Genomic DNA, 17,639 nt, shown 5'->3' on the forward strand with positions numbered 1-17,639 from the left:
TATTTTAAAGGTTAAAAACTGGAAAACAGTTACCAAAAGCAGAGATGTTTGGAGAAGGCCAGGGCCCAACCAGGGCTGTCGAGCCATTGAAGAAGAAGAAAAGGGTAAACATTTAATGAGCATCAATATAAGATCTTTAGTTTCGCTTTTGCTAAAAGAGTTCTTTCGCACTGCCATGGGGTTTAAAATACGTAACGAAAATTTTTTTATCAGAAATTCTAGTAGTAAATTCACAGCATGTAGTGCTGCTCAGCAGATCTTTGAGCGAAATGGAAATAAGCCTTTCACTTTCTCTTCACCTCTTTTTAAAATCACCATATTACGTTTGATATTATAAAATACTACTAATCGATAATTCGTGATTTAAAATCTTATCGATTATACGTTATCTGACTGGAAAATTGTGAGGCTGATTATCCCATTCAAAAACATATGAACCTGAGGAGGATCCTGTGTATTTTCATTTTGAAATATGAGTCTTTCACATTGAGTCAAAGACATGTAATAGAATGTTTTATGAAGCATTGCAGACATGGGGATTTTTATTTCGTCATCTAAAAAGAAAACGTTTTCGCGTAATTCCTAAGAACGCCCAGGAATCCCAGCCCACTGTGTTTAGGCTGTATACAGGGTATTTTAGTATTAACAAATTAATTTTAGATGGGACTGCCAATATCAGAACAACAGCATTTAGACAGGCATTTTTTCGAACCAAATATCAAGTCTGGGTTTCCTTTCTTATGGTTCCTTGCAAATGATTTTCAAGAGGTTTGCGTAATAGTCGCTGTTTAAGGCGTCTGTCCATGGGTGTTTAAGTTCCGCATCGGTAATAGCAGAGGATAACCTCTTAGAATGTTCACTGTAGATCAATGTAACTTCTTACAAGTATTTCTAAGACTGAAATACTTGAGCACAGTTAAATATTTCATCACAGTATCCATATATTATAATATTCCAAGCGCTTCTTTATATATGCTTCCAAATTTAATACAAAATTCAATCACATTTGACCTGTGTAGTCATACAGATGTCACTCGCAATCCCTTCGACGAAACACACTGAGTATTTTCATTGGCTTGAGACCAAATAATGAAGGTCATGGCAAGTTCATCATCGTTTATAAAATCCAGTACAATTTTGCTATGTCTGATGTTAACAAAGAGAAATAGAAGCATCTCAAAACTTTTCAATCGTTCCTTGTAGAAACAGTTTATTAATGCATATTTTGGGTCTTTTATGCGTTATAAATACGTGTTTTAGAAACAACAAACAATACAGTAAATGCAGTTATGTGAGAAAAAATAAAAATTAGTAATAACGTTAATATGAAAAAGAGAATTAGTTTGAAATAATTAATTATATCTACTATCTCTAAGTTAGGATTTTCGATCCTGAAGTTTTACTTTTTTCCATGTGTCAGACGAATCTATGATCAACTGTGTTTCGTACCTACATTAGTATAGATATCGGACGTAAAAATATTTTAAATGTAATTTCGAACACTAAGAATAAAAAAATATGATGTGTACACCACATGACTTCCTTGTAAGGAATATTAAATTATACGTATTTTTCTTGCATTTCATTTAAACTTATTGGATTGAATTATACTTCATCGACAGCGTATAAATTACAATAGAATAAATGCACTCTTTAAAATTCACTATATTTGTTTACCATAGCAACACTCTGGCGCTAGGTTCACTTAATATTTCGTTCATATTATAACTCAGAATGCACAAAATTTATATCATTTTAAAGAATTATCTTATCGTTATCGCATATTCTATTCAAATACTTTAATAAACCTAGAACGATGTATGAAATTAAGCAAACAAAACAAAAAACAAACAGTTTTTCGCAGACGATTGGGTATTTCTCATTCAATTAATTCAGTTCTCACTTCGCGAAAAGGCAAAAATACATACTTAAAATATCTATATTAAAAATTACGAAGAAAATCCTAAAATATCCTACTTATTTCCTACTTATTTCTTACTTAATCCTACTTATTTCCTCGAAAACATTCCAGAAAGGATTAAGCATGATTTAATTAAGACACAATAACACGCCGAATAAATACTAATTCAGAAGTCAAACAACAAAAATCAGCGTTATATTTACAAAATTTTCACAGGACTAGTTTCGATGGTTTTACCGAACCACCATCCTCAGCTGCAAAACCACTGATTTTTGTTGTTTGATTTCTGAATTAGTCATGATTTAATTCGCAATAATAAATGAAAGCGTTATCTTTGTTGTTGCGAAGCTTAGTCTCTCTAGATTGGCAACAAATCTATTCTGCTGTTTCAAATGTAAGCAAATATGTCCGCCATGTTATTTAAAACTTAACCGCACTTAAACAGCTTTTAAATTGTTGATAATTGTACAAATATTGCTCCCAGATTTACGAAAGGTATAAAAACCTTAACCGGAAGATAAGAACAACATAATTCAATCATTTCTAAAGCAAAAAATGTGCAATTTACAAACATATAAGAGCAAAGAAACTGAGATCACTGAGCCGAGTAACAGAGTGGATATATATATATTTATATACGTTTGGTGCGGCCGATTGCAACCAAAATACGAGGTGCATATCTACATGTTATAGCAGTCCTATATACAAAATTTCAACCATCTGAGGCTACTCGTTTTTGAGTTATGCGAGATACGTACCTAAGTACATACGTTCGTACAGATGCCACGAAAAATTCTCTTCATAATTCATTTTAAAGCAGTTTTATAATTTTTTTGGAGGAAAAGAGCCTTTTATTCTGTTCTTACGTACAGTTGTCATGCAAAAACATCGTTAAATCGCATTCGATAGCGGTCAAAATGGTATTCTCGTTGAAATATGCTGCCTGAAACTTTTCGCGATTACAATACTTCGTTTTTACTTCGTACAGGGAAGTAAAAAGGAAGCGTTTTCGAGTAAATTTGTTTAAATTTTATAATACTAAATGCTAAAATAAACTGGTGTCTTCGATTACAGGCGAAAACGCCGAGGTCATTAAACATCGCAGAGAAAGCGAGGCGAGGAGAAAACATTATAGTCCAAAAATATGGTATGAGAAAAGAAAGCGATCAAAACCTTCTCAATGTTAAAACATCCCAGTGGAAAATATCGCGTTAAAGAAAATAAAGCAACAGAAAGTTACCGCGGGATGATAACATAGCAGACATGTGCATTCAGACTTAAAAGGATTTACATGCTGCTATATTCACATACTAATTAGTGAGAGTAAAAGAAATGAGGCATATTTTTAAAAAAGCAAGAAGGAAATTTAAGCATTCAAAAAATGTGGCTGACTAGAAAAGTAATGCTACAGTTAACAGAATTTTAAACTTACGCAGTTAACTATTTAAATATCATTATTAATTAATACCTTTTATACAATTGGATTAATAGTAATATTTTTATAATGTTGGATTACAGTGCGAAAATACATGCAAAACTTTATAAAAATTTAAAAACACAGTCCTCCGATATTATCATCATGCGATGATTTGTATGTGCTTTATTTTTTCCACTATATTTTCCACTGTGATGTTTTAAAAATACGAAGTTTTTGAGCTATATTATTTTCTAAGACGATGTTTTAGAGCTGCGACGTTTTCTCTTTGCTTTCTTTCCTTCACGAAGATGTTTTCCTATTATTTTTATTATATTATTATCCGCGATGTTTTCGGCGTATACTAGTGTCTTCATCTGTCATTACTCATTCATGACTGATAAATTTTTCTTCAAATTCTTTTGAAATTTCTCAGGTATGCCATTATTCCGAAAGTTTCCTAACTTCAAAATTTCAAAATGAATGATCATTATATTTATGAGAAAAACAGAATCATAAAAGTGAAGCCATGTAGTTAAAACTAGTATTGTTTAGACGTCAGGTCTACATACCAGAAAATTGAAGTTTTCAGTGAAGTATTAAAATTATGCAAGGTGAATTTCCTCAAATAGCGATGGTTATAGAGAAGGAGATTTAGCCGAAAGATCGAGAAATAATTTAAGTAAGTCTGATGCGAATGAGTACCATTAGCTTGTTTCAAAATGGTCGAATGGTCATTCAAAACGGTCATTCGGTCGAATGAATTGACATTATGAATCAAAAATTGCAGAAAGAATCGGAACACAGAATTTTAAGATTAAGCAACACACTGTTTACATATGTCAAAAATCTATCTTTTTAAAATGATTCATTTAAACTATCAAATGGTCTTCCTTTTGGTGAAAGAGAGCAGTGTAAAGAAATATTTTCCATCAACAACATAATCATTAGCTAATGCAGTAATCAATGCATTTTTTTAAGAAATTCAATTGCGTAAGCTTGGGAAAGTTTCATTGTACATTATATTCAAAGTTTAATTGTTCCGTGCTGATTCAAAACTTTAGGCTAGCCAGAAAAAAAAAATAATAATAATTGCAAAGTTTTTTTTACATCATAAACCTTGTATATTACTAGAATTTAAGATAATTCTCTGACATTGTTTTAGAGATTTAGACGTAAGAATTTTCTCAGAACGTTTAATGCTTTAATCATGATAAAAGGACTCAAATTGCCTAGAACTTCAACTGAATTAAACGTATTCGAATCCTGGTAAATGCATGGATGTTTGTAATTGTATAGTACCTGCACAGCATGGTAGCACTCCAAATACATGGCAACCCAAAAGTCCTTTCCAGTGGTTTGATGATAGGGGAAGGAACGTGGGAGACACTCGGACCCCGCGGTGCTCTCCATAAAATCTGAGACGAAACTTCTCGTGAGTGTAAAATCAGCCGCTCCTTCAGGTGCACCCTGGGCAACGTTCTTGGTAATGAGACTGCTTAATAACCTATGGGTATTGGCCATTACCGAAGAATGCATTAAAATACAAGTGTCTCGTCATTCGAAAACAAATCCAACAACAGTTCAAATAATAGTAGTACCCTTAATTATTTCCATAACTGTTAAGAAAACAAATAATGAAAACTAGATTTAATTTTTCAGGTTTCTAATTGAATTGACCTTTTAAGATATTAATCCATTCAGTGAGCAATTCTTTTTGAAATGTTTTATTTGTGTCAAGAAATGTTTTATTTGCGTCATACAGTAAATAAAGTCTTTAACCTATGGATGTAAAATACAGTATCAATTGATAAGACACATGCATTTTACAATGCAGCATATTTTTTTCTCTATATATGCTCGAGCATAGATATCAGATTCTCTTTGCCAACAGAAAAAAATATTGGGTATATTTTTAGCTCTTATTTCTTACATTTTCTCTGCGGGCTTTGGCTAGTAAGAACTCCACATGAAATTTTTTACCGGTAAGAATTCATTTTTATCAGCCTTTTTTATAAATACATTAAAAATAGCTTCTGAGAATACAAATATCGCTCTAGATGTTTTCATTGCATGGTATTCCACTTTTCAGATTCCATCTTCACATCACTTAGAAATTCAGCTTTATTATGCAACGATGCGATGGATGTTTTCAATCTCTAATCTCTGGGCAAGTATATTCAAACTTGGTTGAGAACAGTGGAGGTGGTGACGGGGGATTAGAGAAGATATCGTTGTAACGGCGAAAAGGAAGCAGAAATCGAAGATGGAAAAATTCTCCCCTATGTTTATTGAGCTGAATTCTAAAAATAGATCTGCGTTCTTTCTTTAGAAGAATCTTTTCATTGATGGAAGCATGATGAAGCTGTACAGAATTTGTACATCTTCCTACGACTTTAATCAGCCGAAATATTATTTAAAAAATCCTGAAAGCGCTGATTTTCGCACTTATTTCTTCGAGTGGCAACAGTCTCGCGCACTGGAAATAAAAACGCTTTATTTCGAAAAGTGTTGCCACTGCTCATTTTCAAATCGTAGAGTTTGCTAATAAAAAATTTGTAAGTTTTACAAAATCTGTATCTATAAAGAAAAATGCCCGTTTGTGTGTTTGTTTGTTCGCGTTATTGATTTCTGATCAATTATGATAAATTTTGTGCCACATTTAATCGACTAAAATTGAATATAGGTGAAATATTGGATGGAACTTGAGGTTTTACGACCATTTGATTAGGAACACGAAAATCATTAAAAACTGCATGCCATTGTTGCTGATATAATGAAAGAGAATGAGCTATTTTTGTATCAAAATTTTTTATATGGGTTCCAAATCGCATCAGACTGAAAAATGTATGACCATGAATCGTATTTTGTGCACCGTTATTAGAGAAGGATTACAACGGTATCTTCCTCTCTGTTGTTAGATGCATTACTCTCAATTTAACTTTACTGGCATCGGGTACTTCGGCTAGTATATATATATATTCTTTATTATTTAATTATAAAAATTATCTTCCTTATTGTAACTGTAACTTTTATAAAACACAATAACAAACAGAAAACGTTTTTGGAGATTTTGAGCTTCAAATTGATTAGTGTTTGACATATTAAATCGACAATTTATATAGGGGAGACACACGACTCATTTAACATTCTTAAACAAACAAAATAGAAAATAACGGAGTAGACATCTGCAATGTTAAACTTAATCACATGTAAAAATTTCAGCATAGATACTAAGAATTGAAAACAAATTTGGCAATGCATAGCAATTTCATGCTAAGTAGAAAGTAGTCTGATCTTAAATCCTTCTTAAGAAATAGAAGTTAAACTTAATTCCAAATCTGCAAGGAAATAAAGTAACTAAAATAGCACACAGCGATTTTCAGGTTACCATGACAACATGAACATTTACTTTACGTTAAGTATGCAGGAGTCAAATAATTTGATTCCAGTAAAAAGGTAAAGTAATTGGAGTCAAACTTATGTTCCAAGGAATTGCATTTATTTTGCCAACAAAATAAATGCCAACAAAATAAATGCAATTTCTTGGATTTATTTTTATTCCACATTTCATACTAAGTGAAGGTTCCAGAAGTTATGCATTTGCTTTCGGAACTTCTTATTCAAATCTGTTGTCAAAGTTCAAAATTCTGATAACTATTTGTAAACAGTAACAAACGGTGCCTATAATAAAGAATGTTACTTAGAATTCTTTTACTTTAATATTTGCATATGTTTGCAAATCCTTTTAAAAAGAACAATAAACAGAAGCTACTGCTTTCTTTTCAGAGGGAAATGCTTTTCCTATTCTTTCATATTCTGATAAGGAAAAATGCTTTTTTCTCCTCTATCTGGATTCACATAAGAAGCTCTTCTATTTCGGAATTAAAGTAAGCTTTATGTCTATGTTATGAAACCTTCATTATAATTCTAACGCTTAATAGTTTCGCTTAATAATTTGTTGAGTTACTTTAACAAATGTCAGCGTATTATCTCCGTGATTAGAACCAAATTACACAAGAAAAGGTTAAAATTCAGTGAACTTTATTTGTACCAAGGTCAATAGATATGCTGTTCTCATCTCTCGAATTTAGTAACGTCACTTGAGTTACAGAAAAGGCTGAAACGAAGGTGGTAGGGAGTCGTTGCTTTTGAGCGCACTGAGTCAGTGACATCACACAGTCAAACATTTCTGGTCAAGAAGAGCAAACTTGGTAGTACAGCAAACCTTGATATAAACAATCTTAATAATTTGCAATTAAAGAAAGCAATCACACGTTTAAAGGATAGTCGTTTACTTTCCAAGTATAACAGATAAAGCTACTTGTCTTGAAGATATAAAAAATAGCATCAAATTCCCTAAAGCAAGGCAACAGGAATTTTATCCTTAGCTAATCACAACAGAAAAGATAATCACAGAAACTATTAATCACAATAAATAAAACCACTTACGAAATTAGGATTGCAACGGGAGTAGTTAACGAACTAGGACAAGAATTGAAAGGTTTGAGGGTAATACAAACAAAATTTAACTTTTCTAATATGAAAGTAGATAAAACAAATAAAGATCTAAAAAGAAATACATAAATTTGCAATTTTAATTAGTTTCTCGGTCTCATTTTATTTACATGCTCAATCTTTCAAATTGGAGATTAATATTTTCGGGCTAGGAAACTTAAATTTTCTAACGAAAAAGTCTTGAAAATGAAGTATTCTAAGTGTCCACAAAAATGAGGACGGGCATAAAATGACCACACGATGATTAAAAAAATATAACGAGAACAAATAAAATTGAAAAATTTAAATAATAAAAATTAGGGGACAAATTAAAAAACAAATTAAAAATGGATGAAGATAGAATTATAAAATATATAAAAATAAATGAATGATTAAAAAGTGAGAATAAAAATTAACTAATTAAAAGTAAGATTCAAAATTAAGTTTTCGAAGAAATTTTAGATATTTTAAAACCATTTTCTTTAATATGATATTCACAATTTCTTTTGATATATCTGTTTTTAATATAATATCCCCATTTTTGTCAATATATTTAATTATAAAAGTTTTTGAAAATGTCCGATATTTGAAAACCTCATCCCAATCTATATCTTATTTCAAGCATTCTATGACGATACTTTCTGATAAATTTTTATATCTGTAAATCAGTGTCATATTTAATTTATCAAAGTTCTCTATGATGAAACTATTGCTCAATGTTTGATAATCTGAAATTTTCTGCCAATCTATTTTAGAAGCATCTTTAATAATAAACTTTTCAGATAACGTCTGATATCTTGATATGATATCCCAGTGAATTAAATGTTCATTATCGATGGTAAAATTTTCTGGTAATCTTTGATATTTACATATATTATGCGAATCTGCTTTATGTTTATATTCTAAAATAAAAGATTCTGGGAACACCTAATATTTTCAAATAATTGTCCACTGTAGTGCATTCTCAAAATTTCACCATCTTGTTGCTCCATTTAAATCCACCATATGGTAAGTACTGACTCATACCCCATCCACATAAATTATTAGGATTTAAATACATTAAATAAACAGATGATTTACTTTTATCCTAATTTTCCATATGTTTATTATTTGCTTTTCGCTATCTATTGCAACACTGAGTTATACCCCCTCTCGTTCTTTTTTTAACATTAAAATAATGTTATAATCACTCAATAATTCCAATTCAATATTCGTAAATTTTAGCATCGCTTTTAAGCTAACACTGGCGTTGCAAATTACGACGCGGATCTAAATCGTATGTTTTTAAGCATATATCTCTCTTAAGTATTTAAAGATATGTGTTAATACATCCGATTTTACATATAAATCCGCATATTCACTCAAGTTTTTAATCTCAATCTTATTCCATATTTTTTCCGCTCGTTTATATTCTTCGTAGGAATATTTATTTTCATTTAATATATTACCGAATATATCTTAAGCTGCTAATTTTGTTTCTTTATATTTTTCTTCAGAATTCATGTACTCGTTATAATAAATATCGTTTTTGTATAATAAGATTTAATTTCATGATCATGATATATATCTTTTTAAGTTTGATCATTAATTGCTCTAAATAGCCAGATCTTTCAAGAAAAGTGTAATTGTTCTGTAAGTGATTCATGCGTTCGGGTAAAGGGTTTCCATAAAAGGGGGAATACCATTTTTTTAAGTATTGTTTATTTGTAATAATGCAAAAAATAATATACATGGTGCAAAAAGTAATTTGCATCATGCAAAAATTTCTTTCTTTATAAATGATGAAAATTAAGAACAAAGGATTTGTGATAAGCCCGAACTAAAAGGTGGTGAATGATGATTCTTCACCACCAGGATTTGGCGATTGGGTTTCCTAAAACCCCAGTTGCCCTTTAAAAGGGGGAGTATATAAGGTATTTCTCCAGCCTTCGTGGTGTAGTGGGCTACACGCTCGGTACGTATTCGAGAGGTCCGTGGTTCGATTCCCGGGGAGGGCATTTCTCATTTTTCAAGTCTGCTGTTTCCAAAAAATCCTAATGTCTCTATAACGTGACTTATATTAGAAGACAGGAGACTGATAGTAACGAAAGAAACACGCTGTATGCCAACATAATAATGATACATATGGTTCTATTTCTTTTTTGTGTAAACTATTTGTTTTATTCGTGTGATAATAAAGTGTTCGTGCCATTAAATGTATGATGTATGAGATGCCCACATTACGTTCACGTCCACGTTAAGTAGTAAATATATATCCAGAAATCCGGCAAGAAGAATGCATTGCAGGATTACAATCCGAATTGACAAAGAAGAAAAGGTTATTAATCCTCTTATGCCAGTTCACCCTTTCAAGCTTGTGATTGTAGGAAAATACTGATCTGGAAAAATAAATGTTTTAATGAATTTACATCGGAAACTTTTAAATTACGATGCGTTATAGATATGTGCTAAAATATACAGGAAGATAAATATTAGGGTTAAACTGAAAAATTTAAAAGATTCGAAAGTTTATAAAGACATCATTTATCATGCTCTGCCTCGTGTAAGAAGGAGAAACTCCTACCAGCACGTGTTGGAATTTCACCGTGGTAAGAATGGTGGCGTATCAGGACTGTGTTTTGTCGTTTTGAAGCACTGCTGCTCGGCTTGGTCGGGATCCTATGACTCTCCAGCGAAAATGGAATCATGAGTGGAGGAGAGTCACACTAAATCCCATAGAATTTAGGTGGTCCTGGGACAATAACGCTTGAGAAGACTGATACGTTACCTCCTCGGGCTTGAGGGATCGTACAGTCACGTTAAGTACCCTGAGTCAGGAACTGGGCTTGTATGCGGGATAACTAGCGTCTGCACGGACAGTGCAACGACGTCTGCAGCATCACGGACTGTCAGCAGGAAGACCACTGATGCGGCTCCCCTTGATGCTGCAGCAGAAACAGACTAGCCTACGTTGGTGCGATGAAAGATGACACTGGACATAAGAGTGGAACCCCCGCGTACGAAAAACGAAAACCCGCGTACGAAAAACCGGGATTTATCCCGGTTTTTCGTACAGCCATCATGACAGACATATTCGTGACTGGAAGGATCAAGGAGAACGAATGTTGCCAGCTTGCGTTCGTTATCGCCGTACGGGCCCAGCAGCTGGCGTGCTTGTATGGAGTGTTATTTGTATAAAATCGTCTTGTGGGAGTAACCAGTAATATCTGAATAACTGCCGTTACATTTCTGATATATAAGGCTGTACTCTACTTTAGAGTCCTGTGTGAGGCCGTCTATTAATACGATAATGCGCGACCGCATGTTGCTAGTGTTGTCCTGACTTTCCCCGATACAGAAGATTATCAACTCTTGCCCTGGCCAGCCCGTTCTATAGATCTGTCACCAACTGAGAACATCTGATCATGGACTGTTGAGAGATTACGCTACTACACGCCAGTCAATACTATGGATGAACTCTGGTATAGAGTTGAAGCTGCATGGAATGAAGCATCCGTATGTGCCACCTAAGCTCAGGTGGACTCGATAAACAGCCATTGCTGCTGCGAGAGGTAGCAAGTCTGTCCACCTTCAAATTTAATTCTGTGTTCTTCCCATTGTACTGTATATGCACAATAAATAAAATTCTGACATTTGCTTTCTTTCCAGGTGAAACAAATTTTATGGTCAGCAGTATATGTGACATGAATCAAAGGGGAGGTATGATAGTTATTAGATAAAATATAATTGTCAATAAAACTTAAAATAATTATCATGAAGTAATTAAGAAAGGACAAAAGTCTTTTCAATTGTGTTCTTTCTTTCGCCAAATAAATCTCCAATTATTGTTTTGATGAGAGGTTTTAAAAGCAATTAATTCAAGATCAAACATTGGGTCATAAATGAGATATGTTAGCTTTTAATTGTTTTAATTTACGTATGGAAGTGGAAGAACAGAAGCACGGCGGTTTTAAATGTAATATCAAGCGAAATTTTATTTTAGGTTAACATTGATTTTTATAGGCGATCCGTATGCTGTGAAATTAAGACTAAAGCAATCAGTCTTCTGCAAAGAGAAAAATATACTCTGCTCCATTTTGCCGGGATGCCGGGAATATGCGATTTAAACAGAGGAAACGAAAACAATACATAAAAGAAAAGTGAATGACTGAAACTAGCGCCATCTATTGAGCAGAACATAAACTGAAAATTAAAATATTACGAATTATAAACTAAAAATATTTAGAAAGAACTAAAATCGATTTAAAATCATTAACTAAAGTTAAGAGATTTTCATGAATGTAGATGGCATCAAGAAAATCCAATTCATTGGTTTTGGATAATTTTATTTAAACTAGAAGTTAAAAGAATGATTAAGATTTCAATAACAATTAAAGATTCAAAGCTTATTAATTTCGTCGTTTGTGACATACAATTCACCCTCTTTAAAGCAAAACTTTATTGCCATCTTTGTTTCAGGGGTATATTAAATCGTACTCACAAAGCACGGTTTGGTTGAGTTAAGGGGTGAAATACCTTTAAAAAGACCAAAACATATGAATTCAATTTTATTCTTCATATGAAAATTAGATTTCTTACATGTATCTTAAAGCCACCCTAATTAAAAATTCTCTCTGGAACGCAAGATATGCTAAAAAAATAACTCTAAGCTTTAAATGCATAAAGTCAGTGTGGGTGTAAAATGAGCAATTATTATACTTCTTGCGTCAAACTTTAGAAACTACTTTTCATTTTATTTTCGAAATAATCGATTTTTGAATCCCCAATTTTTTTTTGAAAAGTAAATTTTTAAGAAAATACAAGTCATTTTAACTATACATTAGTTTTAATTAGAAAAAAATTCAGCTATTTATTTGCAGGCATTACATCTTACAATTTCATACCGATGATGAAAAACGGGTACTATTCGGTTTTGAGGGCCGTAAAAAATCGCCAAACTATTGTTGATGCCAATGCTGCCAAAAATAATTGCGGCTACCCTAATAATTGCGGCAAGAAAGGAAGTATAATAGTAAATAACTATCTAAGATGGATGTTTTAATTTAGATGAAAGCTTAATTTCATATATACATTTTTATTATTATAATTTATATGAAAAAGGCTAAACATGACTGAATGGAAGCATAAGAGTAAATAACTATTTCAAACCATTATTATAATTTATATAAAAATTGCTGAACATAACTGAATGGATGCCTGCATCGCTATTTCGCTACCGACTTATCGCTAAAGCATAATTTCATCTCGTTGGTTGTTCAAACGATGCCTTTTCTTTGAAAATAATCTCGGTAAAGTGCAGAACCCCTCACTTATTTGTTTGCCGCTTTCTACAAGGGTAAAAACAATTGAAATTTTGTCAATTTTCTTTTACTTTTTAAGTGAAACTAGGTCGATATGTACATAGATAAAGTCAAGGGTGGGCGCAGTGCCATTTTTGTGCAATTCTAGGACTCTTTTTTTTTTTTTTTTTTTTTTAAGTGAAAATAGGTCGATGTGCACATGGATACCGAGTATGTGCAATTCTTAAAAACGCGTCAAGCAGTGGGTGATTCTGCACTTTACCCAAAATTCTATTGCCGACTTTTCGTCATGGGCAATTCCCAAATTGTTAAATCCAAAGGATATCAAAAAAGGATTTAAAATCAAAAAAGGATTTAAAAATTAAACTAGTATGTCAATGGCGTCTTAAGAAATATAGAACTATATAAATTTACTCAATCTGAAATCAACGCATACGCTAGATGTGGCGCGCGGTTAAATGGGCGCGTTTGCAAGATTTGGCGCTTTTGCGCATACATTTTCGCTGCAATTTTTTTACGGCCCTCAAAACCGAATAGTACCGAAAAACGTATTTATTTTAAATTTCATTAAAAATATTTCAATATCTGAAATATAAAGTAAAAGTAACAGGATCCAGGATACATAATATTCAATATACCCAAATATTCAGGGTATCGAAATAAATATACATAATTTCAAATCGTAAACCTATTAGTTATGAACATATTGAGCTTTGTGTTGTACTTTTGACATATTTTGAGATTTCAAAGGGACATGACTTCTTAAATAGAGACGAACTTTAAGAAAAGGGAAATGAAGACATGTTTTCCCCCCAAGAAGTGCAAATATTTCGACAAATAATTTTGTAGCATCTTTTCGTAAACACGTGATGTCATTTAAAAATATTTAATAGGCTAGTTGATGTCTAAATGCAGTTCTTTGAGTGTAAGCTGCTGTGAAAATCTGTCTTTTATTATATACAAAGACCAAAAGACAACATTCTCCATAGTTGATTTGCATTTTTATAAGATTCTTAAATTACCTTCCATTGACTTACGTAAAGAGATAAAAAATGGCAATAACTGTTTAAGAAAATAGAAAATTGCCTTGTATTGCACTAAATACAAGATTTAAGACAACGTGTGGCAATATAATGGCGGTTAACATTGGCCCACATGTACATATTTTATATCGTAAAATAAATGCTTTTAGATATGCTTGCAAATTTGTTTTAGATTTATGAGAAAATCATCTCAAAATAAAAATTTACGTACTTAAAGAGACGAATGCAAATAAGCTAATGCTGAAATGAAAGCACATGGTCGAAAATAAGCATCTCTGTTGTCTGCAGACAGGGTTTGGCTTGGTTTACTTTGATCAGGGCAAAGCAGATGAGGGCTATCTGCCTAACGGGAGGGGTGGAGGGACTTTCTAAGGGAAGCGGGCTCATATGCATGTGACACATGGGATAAACTACGAAAACGCCCATGCCGCCGGCCCGTTCGCCGAAAATCGAGCCCCGGACCCAAATACCAGTGTTCAGCGGCTTTATCGCTCGGCCGCAAATGGGTGTCTGCAGGCTTGGCGTCGTAGTACTAGATCTTTTTTTATTGATAAGATGGCATTCCGCAACTCTGGAATAATTCTGCTTTTGTTGTTGTTGACTTATTTCATTTATCTGACAAGTAACATCAGAACAAGAGTACGAAATTCTATCGTGACAAGGAGCGCAGGACTGATTTGTTGTCGACATAGGCCTTGAGCACTTTGGACAGTGCGACTTTGCTGAACTCCGTTCCAGATTTGAAGGAATTACTCCGGGAGGGGCTGGATTCAAGAGTGTCCCCTTTCCTTCCCTTACCACCAAACCATTCGAAAGGATTTTCGAGGCACCGTGTATTCTAAGCGCCTCCATGCGACAGAGAAACTATATACTTATAAACAATTATGCCTCCGAACCAGGAAACAATTGTCCTTTTTAGAGCTGTAGAGTATTTGAGTTATCGTCTCTCTTTCTGCAACAGAAAGCCTCACGAAACAGGTTATCATCAGTGTCAGGTTGACATCAGTGTGACTGCTCCTTACCTCTAGTAGAAGAATGATAGTTAGCTGTGCTAAAAAGCAATATAAATGTGTATTATTTACACATGCTCTTCACTTAGCGACTCATTCTTCATACTCATCAGGAACAAACAACAAACACTCTACCACCTTTCTTAAATGACACCTATGGAGAAAATACTTGTGTGTAAGTCCGAATCTCGTAAACAGTAATACCGTACTTCCTCAAGAATCTAACAAAAATATTGTGTAGGAAATTGCAATATGCACATCAAAATATTTTACCTTAATTAACAATCGTGTACTGGATGCTGTAAGGAGACCTAAGAAGATAAATTCTGCTCATCAAAATGGGAAGTAGACTCAAAAAGCCCTGCAGAAACAATGATTGCTTTTAGCAGCTAAACTGTGTTAGCTCTGTTTGAAATAATACTGCAGGAATAGATCGTACGTCAAACTGGAGATGTTTTCCTTATTTAGTCTCAATAATCCTTTTCAACATAGTATTAATCTACATAAAATTTCGGGTTTGAAAGAAAGCAATTTTGGTTTTTTAGTGTGAAATAAATTCGATGACCTTTCGCATCTTTTTGGTAGCTTTATAATTTCGCGCTCATAAGATTTCTGGTCTTTATCAGCAGGACTCTCAAGCAAGTGTGATTTGAGTCATCTTATTGCTGCAATTTTTACCATTTAAAAAGTGTTGTAAACTTCAAAATGAATAATAATCTGATGGTGGTAAGACGGGGCTATATGGGAATACGATATAACTTTCTCCCCGCCAAAAAACAAGATCCAATAATTTCGTACGTGTTGCTAAATATGTGTGAGGCATCGCATTGTCGTGGTGAAACACGATTTCCTTGCGATTTGCCCTTGCGACGTTGTTTGGCAATAAACATCTGAGCCGATTGTCTGATTGCTTGGAAGTAGCTCAAAATACACAACTTCTTTGCAATCTCACCAAATTGACAACATGGTCTTTTACTTTTTGAATGAAATTGACATAAATGTTTTACACAGCTTCTGAGATTTTGGCAAATTTCCGAATATCGCAAAGGTTTTTCGTTTTTTTTTTTTTCTTTGGCATTTATTATTTTAAAATTTCAACATCTAAAAATATATCAATTATACAGTTTTTAAAATTTTCACAAATTATAAAACATGTATTTTACTGTCTTTAAAAACAAGAATGTTAAAGAGGTATTCACTGGACGATTTTCTACAATTTTTTAAACAAATATGCAGAGCGGGAAAAGTATCGGTTCTTACCTTGGCCATTGCTTCGAAATAGATTTTAAGGTCACTCCCCTTCCTATAAATAATTACTAGCAAAGATTTCATAGAAGGTTTCTGCCATTTTATTAATGCTGTTTCTCTCTCTCTCTCTTTTTTTATAGGCAGACTTTATATTTACAATTTATTTCCTTTTCTTAAAATGCAAGTGACTTTATGGGCTGATTAATATCTAAAAATATTTGCGATGAAACCTACCGTGTGACATTTGTAGCCCAAGAGACCTGGCGGGCTCTTAATTTCGTTTTGACATTTTGCGTAAAACATTTTTATCTTCAGCACGCGAGACTGTGCATCGGAAATTCTAAAGACGTGCGCATTTAAAATTATTTTGCCATATTGCAGTTGAATTGAATTTTATAGTTTAAGTGCGAAGAATATGGTATTTAATAAATAAAAGTAACAAACAAAACGCTAAAAAAAGTCAATTCATTAAATCTATTAATTTAATTTACTGCGAAAAGTATAACTTGTTACCTTTATAAACTCAACAAGGGCATCTCACGCTTTCATTATTCGAAATGTAAAATTGTAGTTTAATTTCTTAAAGAGAATTACTTAATGTTTTGTTCTCTTTTAACTGAATGATAAATTATTTTCCTCGTTTTAGTTTATTAATTATTTTATAAGTTTTCAATAAAAGCTGAAGTTATAAAAACTGTATTTATTTATATATATATTTTTGCCTTCATTATGGAAATAAGAAAATAAACTGAAACTTTAGGCTCGAAATGCACTTCAACGCGCAATGAAAAATTCTGAAATTTTTAATATTTAGAGTTTTTTAGTCATTACAATCATTAATGAATTAAAGGAAATAGAATTGTTAGCTTGAAGCCATATTATTTAAACTCAGAATAAAGGAAATACTTTTAATTTACTGATCTTTGTTTCCCTAAATCTTACTTTTAGTTCAATACATTTAAAATAACAATTTCTATTTACATAAACTAATTAGTTTCCATTATGCGTTATTGTCGCATACTGTCCTTTAAACTGGTTTCCTAGCATTAAATAACAGAAAATGAAAATGCGTTTCCATTTATTCATTACATAGTGGTCTTGTAGTTGTTTACTTTTCAAATAAAGTATTTTCATACGTAGTAATTTCTTTCCGATGTGTTGGTGTCTATGATTTTTTTAGTCGAATATTATTAATTATTATTTTTT

At 32.5% G+C, this 17,639-nt stretch overlaps 2 protein-coding genes across 3 annotated transcripts in view; one reads left to right on the forward strand and one right to left on the reverse strand.

The window, feature by feature from the left end:
* The window catches only part of LOC118181966 (sprouty-related, EVH1 domain-containing protein 2-like), a 339,980-nt gene that overhangs the window by 288,866 nt on the left and 33,475 nt on the right, over positions 1 to 17,639 (reverse strand). The gene's annotated exons all lie outside the window — the stretch shown is intronic.
* Positions 7,123 to 17,639, forward strand: part of LOC118188533 (uncharacterized) — a 166,013-nt gene continuing 155,496 nt past the window's right edge. The window contains exon 1 of one of the 2 annotated variants that reach the window (XM_035358987.2): positions 7,123 to 7,225. The gene's annotated coding sequence lies outside the window, so the exon portion shown is untranslated. Of the gene's footprint in view, positions 7,226 to 8,711; positions 8,841 to 17,639 lie in introns of those variants that run through there. The other variant, XM_035358986.2, reaches the window with a different exon arrangement.

The sequence above is a fragment of the Stegodyphus dumicola genome, chromosome 4 (genome assembly GCF_044657685.1).
Source record: "Stegodyphus dumicola isolate Sdum_Otavi_A_Nest chromosome 4, ASM4465768v1".
Lineage (NCBI taxonomy): Eukaryota > Metazoa > Arthropoda > Arachnida > Araneae > Eresidae > Stegodyphus > Stegodyphus dumicola.